The following is a 21,273-nucleotide window of genomic DNA, read 5'->3' on the forward strand; positions in this document are numbered from 1 at the left end:
TTGCCTCAGGCAGGTTCTTCAGGAGATATTCCGAAGAAGGCATTGTTATGATAGGAAGTGACAGCTCCATGCAGGAAGACCTTCCAATGGGATAAGATGTGGAAGTGAAAGACAGTGATACTGATGATTCTGACCCTGTGTAGGCCTAAGCTAATGTGTGTGTGTCTTAGTTTTTAACAAGAAAGTTTTAAAGTTAAAAAAAAAAAACAGATAAAAGCTTATAGATTAAGAATATAAAGAAATATTTTTGTACAGCTGTATGTGTTTGTGTTTTAAGCTAAGTATTACTGCAAAAGGGTCAAAACATTACATTTTAAAAACGTAAAAAGTAAAAAAATTATAGTAAGCTAAGGTTATTTATTATTGAAGTAAGAAAAAACATTTTCATAACTTTAGTGTAGCCTAAGTGCACAGTGTTAATAGTCTATAGTAGTGTACGGTAATGTCCTAGGCCTTCACTCACCACTTGCTCACTGACTCACCCAAAGCAACTTCTAGTCCTGTAAGGTGCATTCATTCACGGTAAATGCCCTATACAGGTATATCATTTTTAATCTAATCTTTTACCCAGTATTTTTACAATACCTTTTCTATGTTTAGACACACAAATACTTATCATGTTCCAGCTCTACAATATTCAATATAGTAACATGCTGTACAGGTTTGTATCCTAGGAGCAATAGACTATACCATATAGCCTAGGTGTGTAGTAGGCTGTACCATCTAGGTTTGTGTTAAATTCACTCTTTGATGTTTGCTCAGGGACGAAATTGCCTAAAAACTCATTTCTTAGAATGTATCCCTGTCGTTAAGGGACTCGTGACCGTATTACTATCTTACAGATGAAGAAAGTGAAGTTCTGAAAGGTTAAGTGTCTTGGCCAAAGACACACAGCCAGTAAAATGGGAACAAAACACAACTGCCTGAAGAATAAACTTTGGTTGATTAAAGTAAAGTAAAAACAGATCTGAAAAGATCTACCAATTCAAATCCTTCAGTAAAATTCTGGGTATTTGAGACACTTGCAGGAACACATCAGATATACAGAGAAACAGAGATAAATTCTCCAGAAAGTTGAATGTGAGCTCTTTCTTTCTTCACTTGTCTTTTTGTAGATTTAATTTTTTTCAACCCAGCCAACAAGCATTTATTGTTCCTTTCTGACTGAAAAGATATTAATTCCCCTGTAAAAATAAGAACTGAATGGAAATATTCTTGACCACAGACTTCTACAGGATGAGCTTTGCAAACAGCCACTTGTTTAGAAAATAACTCATTCCAGATAAGCAGGATAGGATGTTGAGTTCATCTATTTTATTTCTTGTAGGTAAAAAAGAGGGAAGAAAAAAGTCTATAAACTTTAGGGCGTTGTTATAATGGAATTAAGAGCACCAGGTAGTCGGCTCAACAGAGTTTCCAACAAATATAAGAACTATCAAATAGAGGAACTGCATATGTTAGTTTTTTAGATGGGACATATCTAATGTGTGAATAAGCCAATAAAATGTCGCATGATGTGAATACTAATCATCGACTCTCATTGACTCAACTCTCCCAAAAGTTAGTAAAGGAAGAAATTAATGAACCAGTTGAGTAATTTCTACTTTTTCCTCTTTTTATTTTTTTAAATTAAAAAAACCTAAATGGCATGGTTTAAGGGTGATGTTTGATAAAATGCTCCCCAGTGATGATTTCCAATGCTAGCAATATACCATGGTGCTGTACACATGGTTTGGGAAGGGTGTGTATTTGAGGTCAGATATCCTGGATTGAAATTCTAACCCCTGCTTAACTGACTGATATGATCAAGTTCTTCAGCCTCATTGAATCTTACTTGGTTCATCACCCAAAACAGTGATAAGGATGCTTATTTACAGAGTTGTTATATGGTTTAGGATACACACACACACACACACATACACACACACACACATAATCATCCATCACAGTGCCTAGCATGCGGTCATGCTCAATACATGGTCATTATCACAAAAAAATACTTGGTTAACATGCATGTGCATTTATAAAATATATGTAAGAATCCAAATGAAAATCTGAAAAAAGAGCTTAAATATCAGTTTTTATATTCTATGCATTTATTTTCCTTGTGATTATGTAAAAGGTTACTGAAAAAGATAGAATCTCCTTTTCAAATGCTTTAAGAAAAAACTTATCTCTACCTATCTTCCTCCTTCCCTCTTCCCAGCTTTCCTTATTTCTTAGAAGGCAAAGAGCCCTGGCAATAAGAGGAGGGTACAGTGGTGAGGTAGTAGCCTGGTCTACTTGGGTCTAGTTAGGGGATTGGCTTTACACAAGGGATTGAGCAAATAAGTAAACATATTGAAAATGGCAACTAGGTTTCTCATTGTTAGAGAAGGCAGACATAAATACAAAAAAAAAAAAGGGAAAGCTAGAAAGAACCCCATGTTGGTATGAACTCATGATTTTCAATATAGATAGATAAAGAAATAAAGATGTAAATGTACATGTATATGTAAGCAAATGCATCCATATGTATGTCTTTCCTAGCTCTGTCCACTGAAAGGGGCCTGGGAAGAGCAACACTCCAGCAGCATTTAGCGTACCTAGTGCCCAGATCATTGTTTCTAAATGCCACTTTGTACTAAGAGGAACAGGGCTCCCTGGAGAAATGGCTAATTCCAGAGCTGGGGTAAGGAAAGAAAATGAGCCTGATCTCTTGTGCTAGAAGGTGAGAAAGTCCTCAAACAACACTTAAATGATATGACACAAGGACACAGAAGCCTGCTTAAAAAGCCAAACCTGGGATAATAAGAGCATCATAATAAATAATGATAGCAATGAATTATAACCCACTGACTAGGAACCCATGAGTAGACATTGATATAAATAAATGAATGAAAAAAATAAATAGGAGGAGAAAAGCTTCTTGCTTACAATAGAATGCCTACTAATAAATGTAGAAGGGGTAATAAAGTTAGAAAAATTACCATTTGGCAACCATGACTGTAAAATCAATCCAAGAAAGAAGCATTAATGGATGTTCAAAGTAGTGGGTAAAAGTAGAGGAGAAACTGGAGTTTACACAATCTCAAAGTACCACATCAGACAACATTTATTAATCACAAAAGAGGAAAAACTAACTTTACCATGGAGAAACCTGGCAGACGTCATCTCAATCCAGTCATCAAAGACAAGACCACTAGTAACATGACAAACTGACAGCATGAAATGAGAAGAGTACAGTATCGCTTCTATGACACTGTGGCCAAAAATGCATAAGCTGGGTCTAATCATGAGAAAACACTAAATAAACCTAAACTGAGGGACATATATGACTGGCCTGCTATCTTCAAAAATATCAAGGTCAGCCAGGTGTGATGGCTCATGCCCGTAATCTCAGCACTTTGGGAGGCTAAGGAGAGCAAATCTCTTGAGCCCAGGGGTTCAAGATTAGCCTGGGCAATGTCATAAAACCCCGTCTCTACCAAAAAAACAAAACAAAACAAAAAAACCCAAAATTAGCAAGGCATGGTAGTGCCCACCTGTAGTCCCAGCTACTCAAGATGCTGAGGTGGGAGGATCCTCTGAGCACAAGAGGCAGAGGATGCAGTGAGCTAAGATCATACTACTGCACTTCAGCCTGGGCAACAACAAAACAAAACAAAACAAAACAAAATACCCCCAAAAAACCAAGGTCATATAAGTCAAGGAAAGTCTAACTAGAGATACACAAAAATTGGGTATAGTGATCCTGGATTGGATCTTTCTGCTCCCATGGACTTTATTAGGACAACTGGTAAAAATGTGAATGTGTCACGCCTGCAATCCCAGCACTTTGGGAGGCTGAGGCGGGCAGATCACCTGAGGTCGGGAGTTCAAGACCAGCCTGACCAACATGGAGAAACCCCATGTCTACTGAAAATACAAAATTAGCCGGGTGTGGTGGCACATGCCTGTAATCCCAGCTACTCGGGAGGCTGAGGCAGGAGAATCATTTGAACTTGGGAAGCAGAGGTTGGGGTGAGCCGAGATCGCAACATTGCACTCCAGCCTGGGCAACATGAGTGAAACTCCAGCTCAAAAAAAAAAAAAAAAAAAAAAAAGTGAATGTGATCTCTAGGTAAAGGGTATACAGCAATTCTTTATTCTTGAAATATTTCTGTAAGTTTAACAGTGTTTAAAAAAAAACAGAGTTTTTTCATCTCACTACAGTGAGAAAGGGGCACAAGGAAGTGACTTTCTTTTTTAATTCCTGACAACTTTGAAAGATAGTCTCTCTTTACAGAGGACTCTAAGATTATATGTTCACCAAAGAATTGGGTTTGCTAATGGAAACAGGCAGTCACTTGGGCTGAAGGTACAATGAGGCTCATTATTAGGTTATGAATCAATTTAGTGGCCACAACCAGATCAATAAAAAGTGAATAAACAGAATAGCAAATGTTGGAATGCATTACAAATAGTAGACTAAGGTATAGGTATGTTTTTGTCAAAGGTGTTTGAACCAGAGGCACTCTATCTTGAATACGGGCTGGGTAAATAAGGCTGAGACCTACTGGGCTGCATTCCCAAGAGGTTAAGGCATTCTCAGTCACAGGATGAGACAGGAGGTCAGCACAAGATACAGGTCACAAAGACCTTGCTGATAAAACAGGCTGCGATAAAGAAGCCAGCCAAAACCCACCAAAACCAAGATGGCGATGAGAGTGACCTCTGTTCGTCCTCATGACTCATTATACACTAATTATAAAATATCAGCATGCTAAGAGACACTCCCACCAGTGACATGACAGTTTACAAATGTCATGGCAACATCAGGAAGTTGCCCTATATGGTCTAAAATGGGGAGGAACCCTCAGTTCTGGAAATTGCCCACCTCTTTCCTGGAAAACTCATGAATAATCCACCCCTTGTTTAGCATATAATCAAGAAGTAACCATAAAACCAGCAGCCCTTGGGGCTGCTCTGTCTATGGAGTCATTCTTTTATTCCTTCACTTTCTAAATAAACTTGCTTTCACTTTACTCTATGGACTTGCCCTGAATTCTTTCTTGCGTGAGATCTAAGAACCCTTTCTTGGGGTCCAGATTGGACTGCTTTTCTAGTAACAAAACCACAAGGTCCTTTAAGGCCCAAAGGAGATCAACGGTTAGGTGGAAATTACCTAGTCTTTCAAAAATGTCTCTGCCTCGTCCTCAAATCAATTTTTTAGTAGGTTAGTTTATAAACTTCTGAGTAGGTACAATATACAGTATTTTAGTTCAGATTTAGGCAAGAAGGTGATGAGTCAAGTATTACCAGTTAAGAAGTATAGTTTAAGATCTCTGTTCCTCCTTTTGGAACAGGGCAGTCATTTTCAGTCCATTTATGAATATAAGATCCAAAGAAAATATTTTTATTTTTATTTTCAACTGATACTTTTCTTCCATCAACTAACAACTATTAAGTTCTTATTCTATGCAAGGTACTATTAGGAATAGGGATATACAAAGTACTGTAAGACATGATTTGTGTCTTCAAAGAGATTATAGGAAATCTCAAAATTTGTATCACTAAAAAGATCTCCATACTGTTAAAAAATTAATATCAAGCCCTACTCTTCCATATATTTTTATATAAATAATTTTTGATCTCATACTAAACAAACTATTTTTAAAGGAGACCATCAACAGCACACAGCCAAGTTGGAAGATAGTCTAGAATTCATAACAGCTTCATTTACTATTCTATGCTTTTATAGCGATGTTTTATTACTGGGTACTTAGAAGGGCCAAAAATATTACTTGGGGGCAGGAAATAAGAAGTTCTAAAGGAAACAGGAGGTTCTTTGTCACTTCTTCTTCTTCTCTTTTGATTTTTCCATCTCAATCCTGTTTTAATTTATGCGATGTGAAAATCCTCCCCTTTTGGGGGTGATGGAGAAGATCAATAATGATAACTCACATTTAATGTTGACTCCTGCACAGATGCTCCTGAGTGAGGGAGACATATTAGGGACTTTACCACAAAATGAATCATTTTAGAGTAAAGAGTCAGCCTTAATTCCACATGTAAGAAAATGCAGAACAGAGAAAAGTCACGCAATTCTTTCAGTGTAATAAAGGGCCTTTGACACATGTTCTTTGTGAACAAGCAAAAAAGCTAAAAATCAGACCAACAAAATATATCCACTAATGGCTTCTGCAAAGTCTAGTGGGTTGCTGGGAGTAGGGAGAAGAGATGGTGCTATTTTGGAGTACAAGGCAGCAACAGAGAGGCAAAGCAAGACAGGATATACAAGTTGCACAGCATGGAGCTCACAATAACTTTACTAGCTGACAAAATGTTCCCAATCTTGCTTCCATATATTTAATCATGCCCTAGTGTTACGAATGTTAAGTCTCAGAAATTCATTTCAGGGTAATAGATTATAAAGGTCCTTTAAGAAAATCATTCTGCAAACCTGTCCTAGAATTGGTTCAAGAGTTTAGTATTTTGCAATTAAATTTAACTTTAGCAATGGCTTACAAAAAGCAGAAATGAAAACCTATCTCTTTTTAATGTGAACAACATAGCTTTTCCCCCTTCACACTTTTTTTGTAGGCCACATAGGCTAGAAACATCAGTAAAGGTATAAGGGGCAGGTTTGTCACGGGGAGGGGAAGGGGCAACACTTACCACAAGAGCTTTTGAAAATATGTGGGGACACTGATTGTCACAATGATTGGAGGGTGCTACTGGCATTTCAAATGCCAGGCTCAGGGATGCTGAATGCTTGCTATTCTAGAAACAGACCCACATAGTGAAGAATTACCCTGCCAAATGCTCACAGCACCTTGATGAGAAAAAAAAAAAAAAAAATGCTTGAACTGATCAGAAGCACTAACAGGGTATATTATATCTTTTTTGATTAGCTTAAAAGTAGCAAAAGCGCTCTATATAGTGTCAGTTAAACACTGAATAAGTAGCTTTAAAGCATATGATTTATCTGAAATTTTTGTTAAGACTATAAATATTTAGTACAGTTAAGAGTTAGGGAGAATTAGGGAGAGAGTTTCCTCAAATTCATCAGATATTACAATTTAAATATGTGCAGCTGTACAGAAATTATATGTCAAGAAAGGTGTTTTGAAAATTTAAGGAGAAAGGTACGGAGGAGAAAGGTACAGAATTAATTTTAGAATAACTTTTAAAATAAATAAATCCATTTAGTTCTCAAAGATATCTGTGATAGTTAAGTTGTGCTTATAATCTGTATGCCAGGCAAAACGTATTACTGCCTGGTAGCAACACACTTAAATTTCAGCTCACAAGTTTGATAACGATCAGTTTCTTGAAAATGTAACCTATAACTTAAAGAAGGTTCAGAAATTCTATGTAAGTTTTTAAATTGTCATCAACTTGATTTTTTAAAATATTTTGTTAGTTTTCTTTAGAGCCTATAAATGAGGCTGAATGGTCCATCAGGTGTTAAGAAAAATAATTATTTCCCACTTTTAGTTAACTGCAGAGTTTTAAGGAAAAGGCCCTACGAAAAGCGATCTATGTATGATTTATCTAGAAATTTAAATATTTCAACTAGTCTTCATAGTTGTGAATTTGCAGTTGATCCAGAAATAAAGGCTGCTCTCTTCATCTGGGTTTACTAAAAATACTCCCAAACTTAACATCTAACTTCTTTTTTTTTTTTTCAATAATAACATAGATCCTGGAAGAGTATATGAAAGACTCTTCCTGATCAACAATGAACTGGCATGCACCCTTTTTGCTTTGCAGATACTTCTGACATATGCAATGTAAATGTTTATTCATTTATTAGTTGTCTATGTGCCATCTATATACACTTTATCTTCACGTTCTCAGGTAAAAATACTTTAAAATAGTTGAAGATGAAAGATGCCATTGTACTACTAGGTTTACCCTCTCATTTCCTTTATCTTCAACTTTTCTTTGTGTCATCTGAATCCTCCAGATATCTAACTTTTCCTTTTTATGCCTTTCACATTTCCACTGGAGATCACTTTGTCCCCTTCCTTAAGGTTCTGTCGGGAGAGATTTAAGAGTTGGTTCTAGCTAAAAAATATGGCTGTAGCTCTGAAGATGACATAAAAGTTTTTCCCTATGCCTAAGATTCAAATATATGTATACATTTGAAAGAAAAAACAGGGAGAGCATTATTTTTTTGTCCAGATTATTTTTGCTCATTGTAGGTAAAAAACAATCTGTGTATATATGTAAAAAAAAACAAAAACAAAAACAAAAACAAAAACCTTTCAGTCCCTACATAATAACTCAGAAATAAAGTTTCTTCAGCCAGCTATGGGGATGGGGGAAACAATTCCCAGGGTACACGTTAGTGGTCCTGTCAACTCTGTCATTCTCACATTGCAATGCCAGTGCAATTCCACATAAACACAATTATGCTGAGGCAAACACTTGCAGAGTATGAGAACTACATATGCACTGTTCTAAGAAAAACACACTTGTGAGGTTCTTGAGGCATGGCAATGTTTGTGGCAAACAGGACCAATGTGAGAATCAAATTTATTAGATTCCTAGAGTCTACTGCTTAGCATGCAATACAGTAAACAACTAAGCTCCATGATGACTGAATTGACTGGCATACAACAACCACAAATTGTTCTCTTTGAGCACAAAGGGCATGTAAGAGCTAACAGATGAGTGTCCCAGGCATGGTTCTACGTAGTTTGTATGATATTGCATATGATGTTACTAACCAGGCTGGTCAATTTGCGTGGTGATAACAGTGTGTTACTGGAGTTAAAGTTACAGAGTCAATCTCTATATGCTTAGTTAGCACCATATTAAAACAAAACAAATTTTTTTCCATGCCACAGACTATTAGTGACCTAGCTATCTTACGGATACATGCTGTTGGTCATAATACAGACTGAGAGTGTCCAAAATCCATCATTACAACTGGAATTAAAATAACTGGAATCAAAGAGCAAAGCTGGTCCACACAGAAGGATGAGCACAAAGTCAAAGGTCCAATCCTTAAAACCTGTACCACCTAGGTATAATCAGATGTCTTTTTCTAGTGCTGTTTGTGGGAAGTATTCAGACTTTATTTTGGTTTTTCTTTGTCTCAATTCTTAGCCTCTTTTTGTTGTTACTAAACAAGTTGGAGGCAAAACAATCTAGTGTAGATTCTCGCTTCCGTCTTTCTATTTTCTGAAACAGTTTATTTAAGGCAAGTATTATTATACTTGTTCCTTGACAGTTTGATAGAATTCATCCCCCAAATTACTCTAGGCTTGGTGTTTTGGGCAGGAGGTTGGGGAGGTGGTGGTTAAGTATGATTAAATTTCTTTAAAGGTTACGGGACTTCTTTGTTTTGCCATTTCTTCCTAAGTCATTTTGATATTTTATATTTTCCCAGAAGAGTGTCCACTTAAACTAAGTTTTCAAGCTTATTGTCATAAAGTTGCTCAAAATAATCTTATATTTTAAATGTTTATCTTAATTTTGTCCCTATTTCTCTTCCAAATACTATTTGTTTACACCTATAGTTTTTCTCTAGATCAGCTTTTCAAAGGTTTACTGCATTTTACCCTCCCTGATGGGGCTCAGTGTGCAGCAGCTGGAAAAAGTAGATGCCCTGGTTATGTATGCAGCTCAATTGTTGTACGTGTTGCTTTAAGGGACCTTGAAGACTCTTCTCTCTCCCTATTGTTGCCAAAATAACTGCCTCTGATCTGTTTTTGTTTGCATCCCCGGCCCCAGACTAGCATGTAAGATGCCTTTGAGAAGTCCTAGAACACTGCAGTCAAGGTGGACATTGGAAAATAAAAAGGCTTATTGAATTTTCTATCTTTTCAAAGAATCAGCTTCTGGTATTAACACTATTTCTACTGCTATTCTGTTTTCTGTTCATTAATTTCTGCTTTTATCTTTATTTTATTTCATTCCTTCTACTTACTTTGGGCTTACTCTGTTTTCAACTTCTTGAATTGAAAGCTTAGCTCATTTACTTTCACTTTTTCTAATTTTTTAACCTTAAACATGTATTTAAGGTTACAGTTTTCTCTCTTTAGCTACTCTACAAGATCTAATGTGAAGTAATTTCATTGTTGTTCAGCTCTAACTATTTTGTAATACTCATTATAATTACCTCCTTACCCATGCAGTATCTACAAGGAAGTTTATACTTTTCAGAAGTATTCTTTTCTTCTTCAGCTAACTTTTTGTTGCCATTACAAAAAAACTATAACCCCTCCATAATCTCAATTCTGTATCTCCACATCGTATCTTTCCAGCTTATTCTTTCTACTAGGGTGATCCTGAACTATTGTTCATTGTTCACCCTCATGAAATCTCCACTGTCTCTCATGCTCTTGATGTCCCTTCACTCTCCTCTTTATCGAGCTTACATTCCATGATTTATCATTATTATCATCACTCTCCCCTCTCTCCCTTCATAGTGCTTGGCAAAACTATAGCCTTGTTTAAATCCAATTTTCTGCCTACTCCACACCCGCACCTGTGCAACTAAATGTGGCTGGAAAAAAACATACAACCATGCTCATTGGTCTCAATTTAAATTCATTACTTTGAACCTTTAGTGGACTCTAATGCACACACAGATACTTCCCTAGTCCATTTACTTTCCTAGATAAATACTTTACCCCTTTCCCTTTTAACTCAAACACCCAACACTTCCTTCCTCACGTTCTTTCTTGGCTGCTGGTCTTGCTTTCTATTTCACTAAGAAAACTGAAGCAATCAGAAAAGAACTTCCACAAACTATTACCACATTTAACCACCATTTACCATCTCCTCACTTGTTACCATTGATGAATCTAACATGCTTCTATTTGAAGTCAAATCCTTCAACTTGTACCCTAGACCCTACTCAAGGACCTCATTACAGCAGTTCTCCATTCTTCCTCCCACATCATCTTTTTGTTGTTGTTGTTGTTGTTGTTGTTCTCCATTGGGATCATTCTCACAAGCAAACATGTAGCTTAAAAAACACCTTTTCTGGCGGGGTGTGGTAGCTCACGCCTGTGATCCCAGCACTCTGGGAGGCCAAGGCGGATCACCTGAGGCCAGGAGTTTGAGACCAGCCTGGTCAACATGGCGAAAGCCCGTCTCTACTCAAACTACAAAATATTAGCAAGGTGTGGTGGCGGGCACCTGTAATCACAGCTACTCGGGAGGCTGAGGCAGGAGAATCACTTGAACCTGGGAGGTGTAGGCTGCAGTAAGCCAAGATTGCACCATTGCACCACTCCAGCCCGGGCAACAGAGCAAGACTCCATCTCAAAACAAAAAACATCCTTTTCTTGACTCTCCCCAAAAGCTGCCACTCCATTTCCTTGCTAACCCCTCTTCCTGAAAAACTTATCTCTAAAAAAAAAAAAAAAAAAAAAAAAAAAAGCTTTTCTCAATGTTTTCAATTCCTCTCTTCTCAATGTGGCTTAAAATTACTTCGGTCAGGCTTTCTGTCCCACTATTCGAACAAAACCACTCTTACCAAGGTCATAATGTTATCAAAATCAATGGTCAGTTCTTAGTCTTCATCTTATATGACCCTATCAGCAACATTTAACACTGTTGACAACTACCTCTTTCATGATACATTTTTTTTTTTCCACTCACACTGGAAAGGACACCAGATACTTCTTGGGCCCTCTTCCCTTTTCTATATTTTCTTTCTGTTATTTGATACAGTCTCATTGCTTTAAATATCATCTAAATACTCCACAGCATTTTGGCAGATCTGTATAACCAAACTGCCAAAATTTCCAGTTGGAAATCTAACAGGTATCTCAAACCAACATATCTAAAACTGGATTCTGGCCACGTGTGGTGGCTCACACCTGTAATCCCAGCACTTTGGGAAGCCAAGGTGGGAAGATCACTTGAGGTCAGGAGTTCTAGACCAGCCTGGCTAACACAGTGAAACCCCAACTCTACTAAAAATACAAAAATTAGCCGGGTGTGGTGGTGGACACCTGTAATCCCAGCTACTCGGGAGGCTGAGGCAGGAGAATCACTTTGAACCCAGGAGGCAGAGGTTGCAGTGAGCCAAGATCGCGTCACCGCACTCCAACCTGGGTGACAGAGTGAGACTCTGTCCAAAAAATAAAAAAATAAAATTGGATTCCTAAGAAGTCATTATACGAAAAAAATACTTGCACATGCATGTTTACAGCAGCACAATCTGCAATTGCAAAAATTTGGAACCAGCCCAAATGCCCATCAATCAATGAGTGGATAAAGAAATTGTGGTATATATATACACACAACATGGAATACTACTCAGCCATAAAAAGGAATGAAATAATGGCATTTGCAGTGACTTGGATGGAATTGGAGACCATTATTCTAAGTGAAGTAACTCAGGAACTGAAAACCAAACATTATATGTTCTCACTCATAAGAGGGAGCTAAGCTATGAGGACGAAAAGGTGTAAGAATGATACAATGGACTTTGGGGACTCAGGGGAAAGTGTGGGGGGGGTAAGGAATAAAAGACTACACATTGGGTACAGTGTACACTGCTTGGATGATGGGTGCACCAAAATCTCAGAAATCACACTAAAGAACTTATTCATATAACCAAAGATTACCTGTTCCCCCAAAATCTATGGGAAAAATACATAAATAAATAAGATTGGCTTCCTAGTTTTCTTCCCCAACCTGCTTCATTTGTAGCCTACCCCATGTCAGTTGATGGCAACTCTATCCTATCAGTTGCTTAGGTCAAAAACCTTGGAATCATCTAAAATTCCTCCCTCTTTCTGTCACATCCCACAAGCCCTTCCAGGAAATGTTGGCTCTACCTTCAAATATATCCAGAATCTAACCAACTTTCAACAACTGTATTGCTATCATGTGATCCAAGCCCCTGTCATCATTTCTTGCCTGGATTACTGAAATAGCTGCTCAGCTGCTACCTTTGTCTGAAGTCTAATCTCAACAGAGCAGCTTGAATGATTCTTTTAAAACTTAAGTCAGATTGGCCAGGCACGGTAGCTCACATCTGTAATCCCAGCACTTTGGGAGGCCGAGGCAGGCAGATCACAAGGTCAGGAGTTTGAGACCAGCCTGACCAACATGGTAAAACCCCGTCTCTACTAAAAATACAAAAATTAGCTGGGCGTGGTGGCATGCACCTGTAATCCTAGCTACTCAGGAGGCTGAGGCAGGAGAATCGCTTGAACCTGGGAGATGGAGCTTGCAGTGAGCCGAGATGGCGCCAATGCACTTCATCCCGGGCAACAGAGCAAGACTCCGTCTCAAACAAAACAAAACAAAACAAAAACAAACAAAAAAACAACTTAAGTCAGATCACATCACTCCTCTACTCAAAATCCTGCAATGGCGCCTCATTTTGTGCATAGTAAATGACAAAGGCCTATGACACTCTACATTCAGACGATCTGATTCTCTTTCCTGCTACTCTCACCTGTCATTTATTTCATGTGTCAGTACTTTCCCACCATATGGCCTTTGCTCTAGCTGTACCCTCTTGCTAGAGGACCTCACTACACTACATCTGAAGAAATGTTCTTCCTTCAGATATCTTTGTGGCTAATTCCTTCTGCTTCTTTAAATCTCAACCTGTCAATAAGATATACTCAGACCCACTGTTTATATTACAACCTGTACTTTCTCCATCCAATCCTCTTTATTCAATTCTCCTTTCTAGTTTTTTTTCCAAATTGCATCAGTGTCTAACATATACTTTATTATGTTTGTTGTTTATTGTCTGCCTTTTCATCTTACTACCTGCTAGAATGTACACTTCAACAGGTCAGGATCATTGTCTATACTGTTGACTAAAGGATTCCAAGAACCTCGAACAATATCTGGCAAATATTGGACAAATAAGTATTTATTGAATGAATGAGTGAATGTTGATTTTTCATTTAGCATGGTCACAATACACACGCCCTATGTGTGCTATATATCTGTTAGATTAAGCTGGTTAATTATGCTGCTCAAATCCTTTATGTTCTTGAGTATTTTTGACTGTTTGATATACTGGTTTCTAAGAGAGGTGTGTTAAAATCTGCAACACTGACTGTGGATATGCTATTTCTTGACAATTCTGTCGGTTTTGTTTTATATATTTTGAGAGTATATTTTCAGTATCTAGAGTCATTTTATATCATCTTCGTGGATTGTTCCCTATTTATAAGTGAGACATATATTTCTGTCATTTGCTGTTTTTAAGCAAAAACATGTTCATGTTTCAAATGATGTTCATGCTGCCAGCTTTCACTTGGTGGTAACCAAGAGAAAATTTTTCCTGTCTTATACTTGTATTTTTTTATCTTTCAGTGTTACTTTGAAAACAGCATATGGAAGGATAATCTGACTATCTCTCTGGCTTTGTAGATTAATTTATATTATGACTACTTACATATTTTATTTTGTATTTCCTATTTCCATGTTTTTCCTTTGCTTCTTTTTATCTTCTTTCCTGCCCTCTATTGAATGGAGTGAAAGCATTTAAAATACTACCTATCTTTTCTCTTTCCCCTACTGATTAAGGACTTGTACCTTCTATTTCTATATTTCTATTACTATACTGGATACCCTTATATTTAACATACTTATTTAAATATATATATTTTAAAAGTCTGTAACATTCATCTGTATCTTTTCTACTCAAAACAAGGACTTTAGCACACATTTACATCTTTAATACCATATTATTATTGCTAAGATTTAGTTCTAGCTTTTGAAGCATATTAGCTTTATCTCATATTTTAACACTCTTTGCTTTAGTATTCCACTTCTTTCTGCATTTATTTTTCTCTTTACTGAAGAACATCCTTTAGTTCTTTTATCACCAAGAGTTTGTGAGTTGAAAACTTAGCTTCGTGTATCTGAAGATGTGTTTATTTTGCTCCCACTCTGTATATAAACCACTGTATGAAACTGGAAGCTCACAGTTATTTTTCTACAGCACTTTGAAGATACTAGTCAGTTTTCTGGTATCTACTGTTGCCAAAGCCTACTGCCAATTTGACTACCATTCCATTATTCAGAATTTTTTCTTATACTTGTATTCAGAATTTCAGATTTTCTCTTTATCATTAATTTCCTACGATTTTATTATCATGTATGTAGTTGTGGATTTATCTATCCTGTGTTACATATGGCAGCATTTTCTATTTTGAAGACTCAGCTTCATTTCTGAAAAAATTCTTAGCTGCAGTTATTGTTATTATTATTGCCACTTTTTTATTCATTCTTTTTTCTCCTTTGCAACTCCTAGCAGATGTATGTTAGAGCTCCTCAGGTCATCTTTCATGTCCATCTTTCCCTTTCATTTTCTTCTAACTCTCTCTAAACTGCATTCTGAAAGATTTTCTCAGTTCCATTTCCTAATTCTCTAATTTTCTCTTAAGCTATAGAAAGTATGTGCAGTCTAACTGTTCTTTTACTTCAATATTGTATTTATAATATTTTTCACTTCAAGATGTCTAAACACTTCTTTCTCACAGCTTTCTCTTCTTGTTTCATTATCTGTTCTTCATTCTGTAAAATCTAATTTCTTCTGTACATATATTGAGAATTTTAACTTATTTTTAAACTCTCACCAGATTGTTCTTCTTTTCTCAGGTATAAATTCTCTCATTTGTTGGGTTCTCTTGACTGCTTTTTCATGATCTTAGGTTTTACTGGGTTCTTTGTAATGTTTTGGGGGCTCAATTTTTATGATAACTAAAAAATGTAAGTACCTGTATCTATAGGGCAGTTTTAAGTTGCCTCAGCTTAAATCTGATAATGTGCCAACCTTGAACCAGACCTTAAGTTGGTAGCTCTGGGCCTTCTTTCCTCCTAGGTAGCCCAGTTCTGAATTTTTAGCCCAAAAGTATTTTGGGTCCAAGTCCTATCTTGAGTGGTTTCCTGCGCTTGCTTGTGACTGCCAATTCTTCTTTACTTCTGGTCAGGAACAAGCAGCTTATTCCTGGCTGTGACACTGCTGGGATAAGTTAGATTAGCCCAGCTCCTATTTGTATTGTGCTCTTAGGTCCTGGGTTCATGCACAGACAGGATCATTGCAAAAAAACCTGGTCCCAATTGCCCATATCCATTCATAGCACCCCCCGATCCCCTGCCATCATAGTGGCTTTTCTATTACTGGCCCAAAGAGACTTTTCTTTCTTATTTTTAAGAATAACTATGTATTTTTTAAAACCTTTAAAAATATTTATGCATAATTTCTCTGTTTTTGAATGAGAGGAATAAGATTCAGGAGTATTCACTCTGCCACCCTGGCCTAGAAGTCCCAGAGTAGCTTTCACTTTTGAAATAACAGCAGTTCAATTTTCCTGATCTCACCAGTCTGTAAACATTAGCATATATACTCAAAGTTCAAACTTGAATAAGCTGTAGTAGAGACAAATTTCCATTATTTGGAATTTGTTTACATTGAAATAAATAATAGATGTACTAGGAAATCAGAAATGGAAGGAAGACGACTTTGAAAAGGTTAAGAAACTTGGGTCAGCAGCAGACTTTACTGTAAATCTTATGTACAAACTCCACCACTGCTTCCCATAAATGGAATCAGACTGAGCAAAGAAGAGGGTACTTTCCACAGCACCAGGAAGAGCCACTGCAGCCAGCAGAGTCCTGTAATAAGTACCAACCTGCACTCCTGCACCTGGAAGACAGCCATCAGCTTAGTGGAAAGAATGCTGGACTGGGAATTCAGAAATGTTCTAGTTCATTTTCTACCACTAAGTCATTGTACAGCTTAGGCTAAGCCAGGCCCTCTTTTGGGCCCCAGGTTTTCCATCTGTAAAATAAGAGAGTTGGGCTAGAACAACTTCTAATGTACCTTCCAGAAATAATTTTCTGTGACCTTAACAGTTTGGTACTTTATAAGTAGGCTGAGTCCTCCATTCTTCAGCTTGCTCAGTAATAATCTGCCAGGTCAAAGAAGAAAATAATGTGTTTCTGAAATCAGTTTTCAAATCAAATGAAAGAATCACCAGATGCATATTTTTGTTTGATCACCACTCTACAAAGGAACAGCCTGGTAGCTGGATGAAGTTTCTGTGTGGGTGTACACACAATCTAAGTTTTAAATAGAAAAAGCAAACCAACCCAGACCAAAACAAAAACCCTCCACACAAGTCCCAGACACAACAAATGGTAAGAGTTCTTTTCTACAAACATGTCTGTTTCTAATAGCTGAGAAGACCAAAAAAGAAAAAAATGTATCAAACTGACCAGATATATGTGTAGATAAAGAAAAAACTAAGGAGCATGCAGCAAAGTTACAGGATATGAGAGATTTGACTCTGCACACTGCAAAGTCTGTACAATTAGAAATTTCATGTGAACAGAAATGTAGGGAAGACAATGAGAAAAGAAAGGATAAAATTGGAGTTCCACTAAATGGAAGTTAAGAGTGGATTAATAATTTTTAAATTGAGGCCAGGCACAGTGGTTCACGCCTGTAATCCCAGCACTTTGGGAGGCAGAGGCGGGCGGATCACTTGAGGCCAGGAGCTTGAGATCAGCCTGGCCAACATAGCAAAAGCCCATCTTTACTAAAAATACAGAAAAAAAAAATTAGCTGGGTGTAGTGGTGAACACCTATACTCCCAGCTACTCAGGAGGTGGAGGCATGAGAATTGCTTGAACTCTAGAGGCGGAGACTGCAGTGAGCCAAGATCACACAACTGCACTCCAGCCCGGGTGACAGAGTGAGACCCTGTCTCAAAAGAAAAAGAAAAAAAAATTTTTTTTAATTGGGTTGAAGTGGCAAGGAAAACTCAAGATTAAATCTCAGAGCTTCCTAGAGCCTTGACTATCAGCCACAATAAAAATTTATGTGAATTGTTTCATTTCACCACAATGCAGTAAAAAACCAAACTGATTCAGATTTTATAGGTCTGAAGGATGGAAAGTTGGCACACAGCTAGCCATAATCCCGAGTCTTCAAATAACATACTAAAGACATACTGTTTTCTAAAAAAACAACAAAAAGCATCTTATCATCTACATTGCTATTTGTGAGGCACAGTGTATTGCATCAACACTGCTATATATGTATAGACAGACTATATTAAGGGTGAGTGTCCAGCAGATTTCTATCCACTATTGCATACTTCCACCAGAGCTGAAATAGCCAATCAGTCAAAAGAGAGGGATAAAGTTCTCTGACAAAATTCCCACTCAGTTCACGAAATAGCCACTAAGCAGTCTTCACTTTCATGCAAACTTTTTCTAAGTGTGTTACCAAAGCATTTAAGGGGGGAAAAATTACACAAATAACAAGGCCTCATTAAAGAAAATTTGGGAAATAAAGAAAAGCAGAAAAAAAGTCACATTTAGTCTCATCACAGAAATACAACCACTGCTAACACTTTGCTCACTTTCTCCCTGGTCTCTTTACCTGGGCCTGCTACATCCTTATGGTTGTAATCAGATGACATATACAATTGTGTATCTACTTCATTTAGTAATACTATACTGTAAGCATTTATCCAAGTTACTATACTATCTTTGTAACTCACTTTTAAATGGCTGCCTTATAATCCACTCTATTTTAAGGAAACACCCCTAAATGGCTAGCTGGTGGGGAATGGTAAAGCAAACTATGATTCATAGTGTTCCATTAGATGGATAAATCATAGTATACTTAACCACTGCCAGAATACTGGACAGTAGGCTGTTTCCAATATTTCCACTATTATAAATAGCTAAACGAGCTAAATCTGTTTTGTTCAATAGTGCCTAATAGCCTTCCATATAGTAGGTACTCAAGTATTTGTAGAATGAATATTTACAGAGCTGCCTATATATAACATACCTTGTGATAACAATTTCTGTGCATAAAATCCCCCTCCTTCCCATATTTAGAACTGTTTCCCAGAGATACATTTTCATAGGGGGCTATTCTGGGTCAATTTGGGACTTTTGTCAATCTAGCCATTTGCTCCTCAGAAAATAATGACTAATTTGCATTCCCAACAGTAAAATATGGGAAGGCCCATTTCACCACATTCTTAGCTAAATTGGGCATTATCTTTTCAAAGTCTTTGCCTATCATGATTGGTAAAAAAATGTTACTTTGGCCGGGTGCAGTGGCTCACGCCTGTAATCCCAGCACTTTGGGAGGCTGACGCAGGCAGATCACCTGAGGTCAGGAGTTCAGGACCAGCCTGGCCAACATGATGAAACCCCGTCTCTACTGAAAATACCAAAATTAGAGGGGCATGATAGTGGTCGCCTGTAATCCCAGCTACTTGGGAGGCTGAGGCAGGAGAACTGCTCAAACCTGGGAGGCGGAGGTTGCAGTGAGCTGAGATCATGCCATGACACTCCAGCCTGGGTGGCAGAGCAAGACTCTGTCTCAAAAAAAAAAAAAAAGATACCTCATTATAATTTTAATTATAGTTTCGAACACCAGTAAGGTTACACACTTTTTCTTATGCATGTTAATTGTCTATTTTGAAATAGCTTTCTAATAATCACTATCTAAATCTAATTTATTCCTGAAAGGTCAGTTGTGGGTTGCAGTAACAATAAAAGCCCCAATATTTTTAGGAAATAAATTCTGGAAGGAACTTAAGGAACTAACGTAAATACATAGCTGAGAACAGCTTATTCACAGAGCAAGTCTGGAACACTGTAATGTGCTTTTATTAATGGTAAAGTTGGAGGCTAGAGTTCTCAGTTCCTCATTCTTTCTTCATATTTATCTGTTATATAGTTTTGTTTTATTTGTGATATTTGTCTGTGGGTGCTGCTGTAATTTGGGAGGGGAGAGCTGGCAGGAAAAAATTCCTTTAATAATTCTTCTAAAACTTTTCTTTTAGGAAATCATTCTAGATTAACCCAGAAACTCTTAAGAGCTGTTTTCCACAACTGTACTCTGTAAAAACTAAGAAGTTTTTAGCCCAGATAATCTTGGGGTGACTTAGCAGAACTTTGTTAACCCTGAATTAGACTTTCTCTCTGAAAACATTTTGTAAACAAGTAAGCAGACACAGAAAAGGCAGAAGCATATTCAGAGAAAAAAGTATGTCTGGGCAACATTACCAGTAATGAGAACCTGATGAAAACTGACAATCACACCTCACTAACTAATCCAATAACTAGCTCTTTTCATAACTGTTAGCATAACATGTGGAAAATGCTCCTTTGCAGCAGAAGTATAATTGCCTTTCATTCCTTCAAGATGCTCTTGCAGGAGTAGGCAAGAATGTTGACCTGCCATCTATTCTTAACAAGGAGAGAAAGCAGAAATGTGGACTAAGGATTGTTAGGGGAAAACAATTTAGATGGAATCAGGTACCACAATGTGCCAAATGATATGACGATTAGATCTGTTTGAACCCTGTTTAAGCCTTTATGAGGATTTTTTTTTTTAACGGCAAACTATCTTGGAGCTCTGCCAACAAGGCAAATGGCTACTAACTAAGACTATTAATTCCCAGAAAATCCATCAAAATCGTTATATGCAGATGAGTCACAAAGAGAAGATATCATCCTTTCATGCTCCCCAGCCCCACTCCACCAAACTGCTCTCACAAGTCAGCAACATCTCCTTACTGGCAAACCTACGAGATACTCTTCAGCTCTCAAACTACTGGATGTGATTACAGAGGACTATTGGTAGCTATAATTTATCTTTCCAACCCTTTATCTCTTTCTGTTCTTTTGATAACAGAATCCCTATTTCCTGTGGGGAATCTATTCCATGTAGCTGACCCTCTCCTAACCCTACCCCTATAACAAGTGGTAGCTGCTGCTCTTGTTTCTTCTTCATCACTATGACCAGCACTACCACTATTGTTATCATTATGATCATCATGGCGGCTAAGATTTATTGATAATTTACTATGTGCCAGACACTGTTCTGTCCACTTTGTATGTATTATCTCATTTAAAGAAATGACCTATGTGATAAGTACTATGATTTCTCTTATTTTAAAGTTAAGGAAACTGAGACACAGGGAGTATATAATTTGGCAAGGTTACACAGTAAGTAGCAGAGGAGGGACTTGAATTAAACTTGGTTTCAGGGTTCAGGCTTCACTGCCTCTCTCGCTAAATCTCATCTAATTTCTGGCTATAGAAATTGGTTCAGGGAAGTTCATCTGATCCAGGAAAGGTCAATCGGATATACCAACACTACGAGGCCAGGTGTGGTGGTGCACACCTGTAATCCCAACATTTTGGAAGGCCAAGGTGGGAGGACAACATAAGCCCAGGAGTTTGAGACCAGCCTAGGCAACACAGTGAAACTCCATCTCTACAAAAAATAAAAAGAATTAGCTGGGCATGGTGGCACACATCTATCAC

At 37.4% G+C, this 21,273-nt stretch overlaps 1 protein-coding gene and 1 pseudogene across 17 annotated transcripts in view; one reads left to right on the plus strand and one right to left on the minus strand.

The window, feature by feature from the left end:
* Positions 1-21,273, minus strand: part of PPP1R12B (protein phosphatase 1 regulatory subunit 12B) — a 239,945-nt gene that overhangs the window by 51,602 nt on the left and 167,070 nt on the right. The gene's annotated exons all lie outside the window — the stretch shown is intronic.
* On the plus strand, positions 9,526-9,643 carry LOC112207294 (small nucleolar RNA SNORA70; annotated as a pseudogene).

This window comes from Pan troglodytes, chromosome 1 (genome assembly GCF_028858775.2).
Source record: "Pan troglodytes isolate AG18354 chromosome 1, NHGRI_mPanTro3-v2.0_pri, whole genome shotgun sequence".
Classification (NCBI taxonomy): domain Eukaryota; kingdom Metazoa; phylum Chordata; class Mammalia; order Primates; family Hominidae; genus Pan; species Pan troglodytes.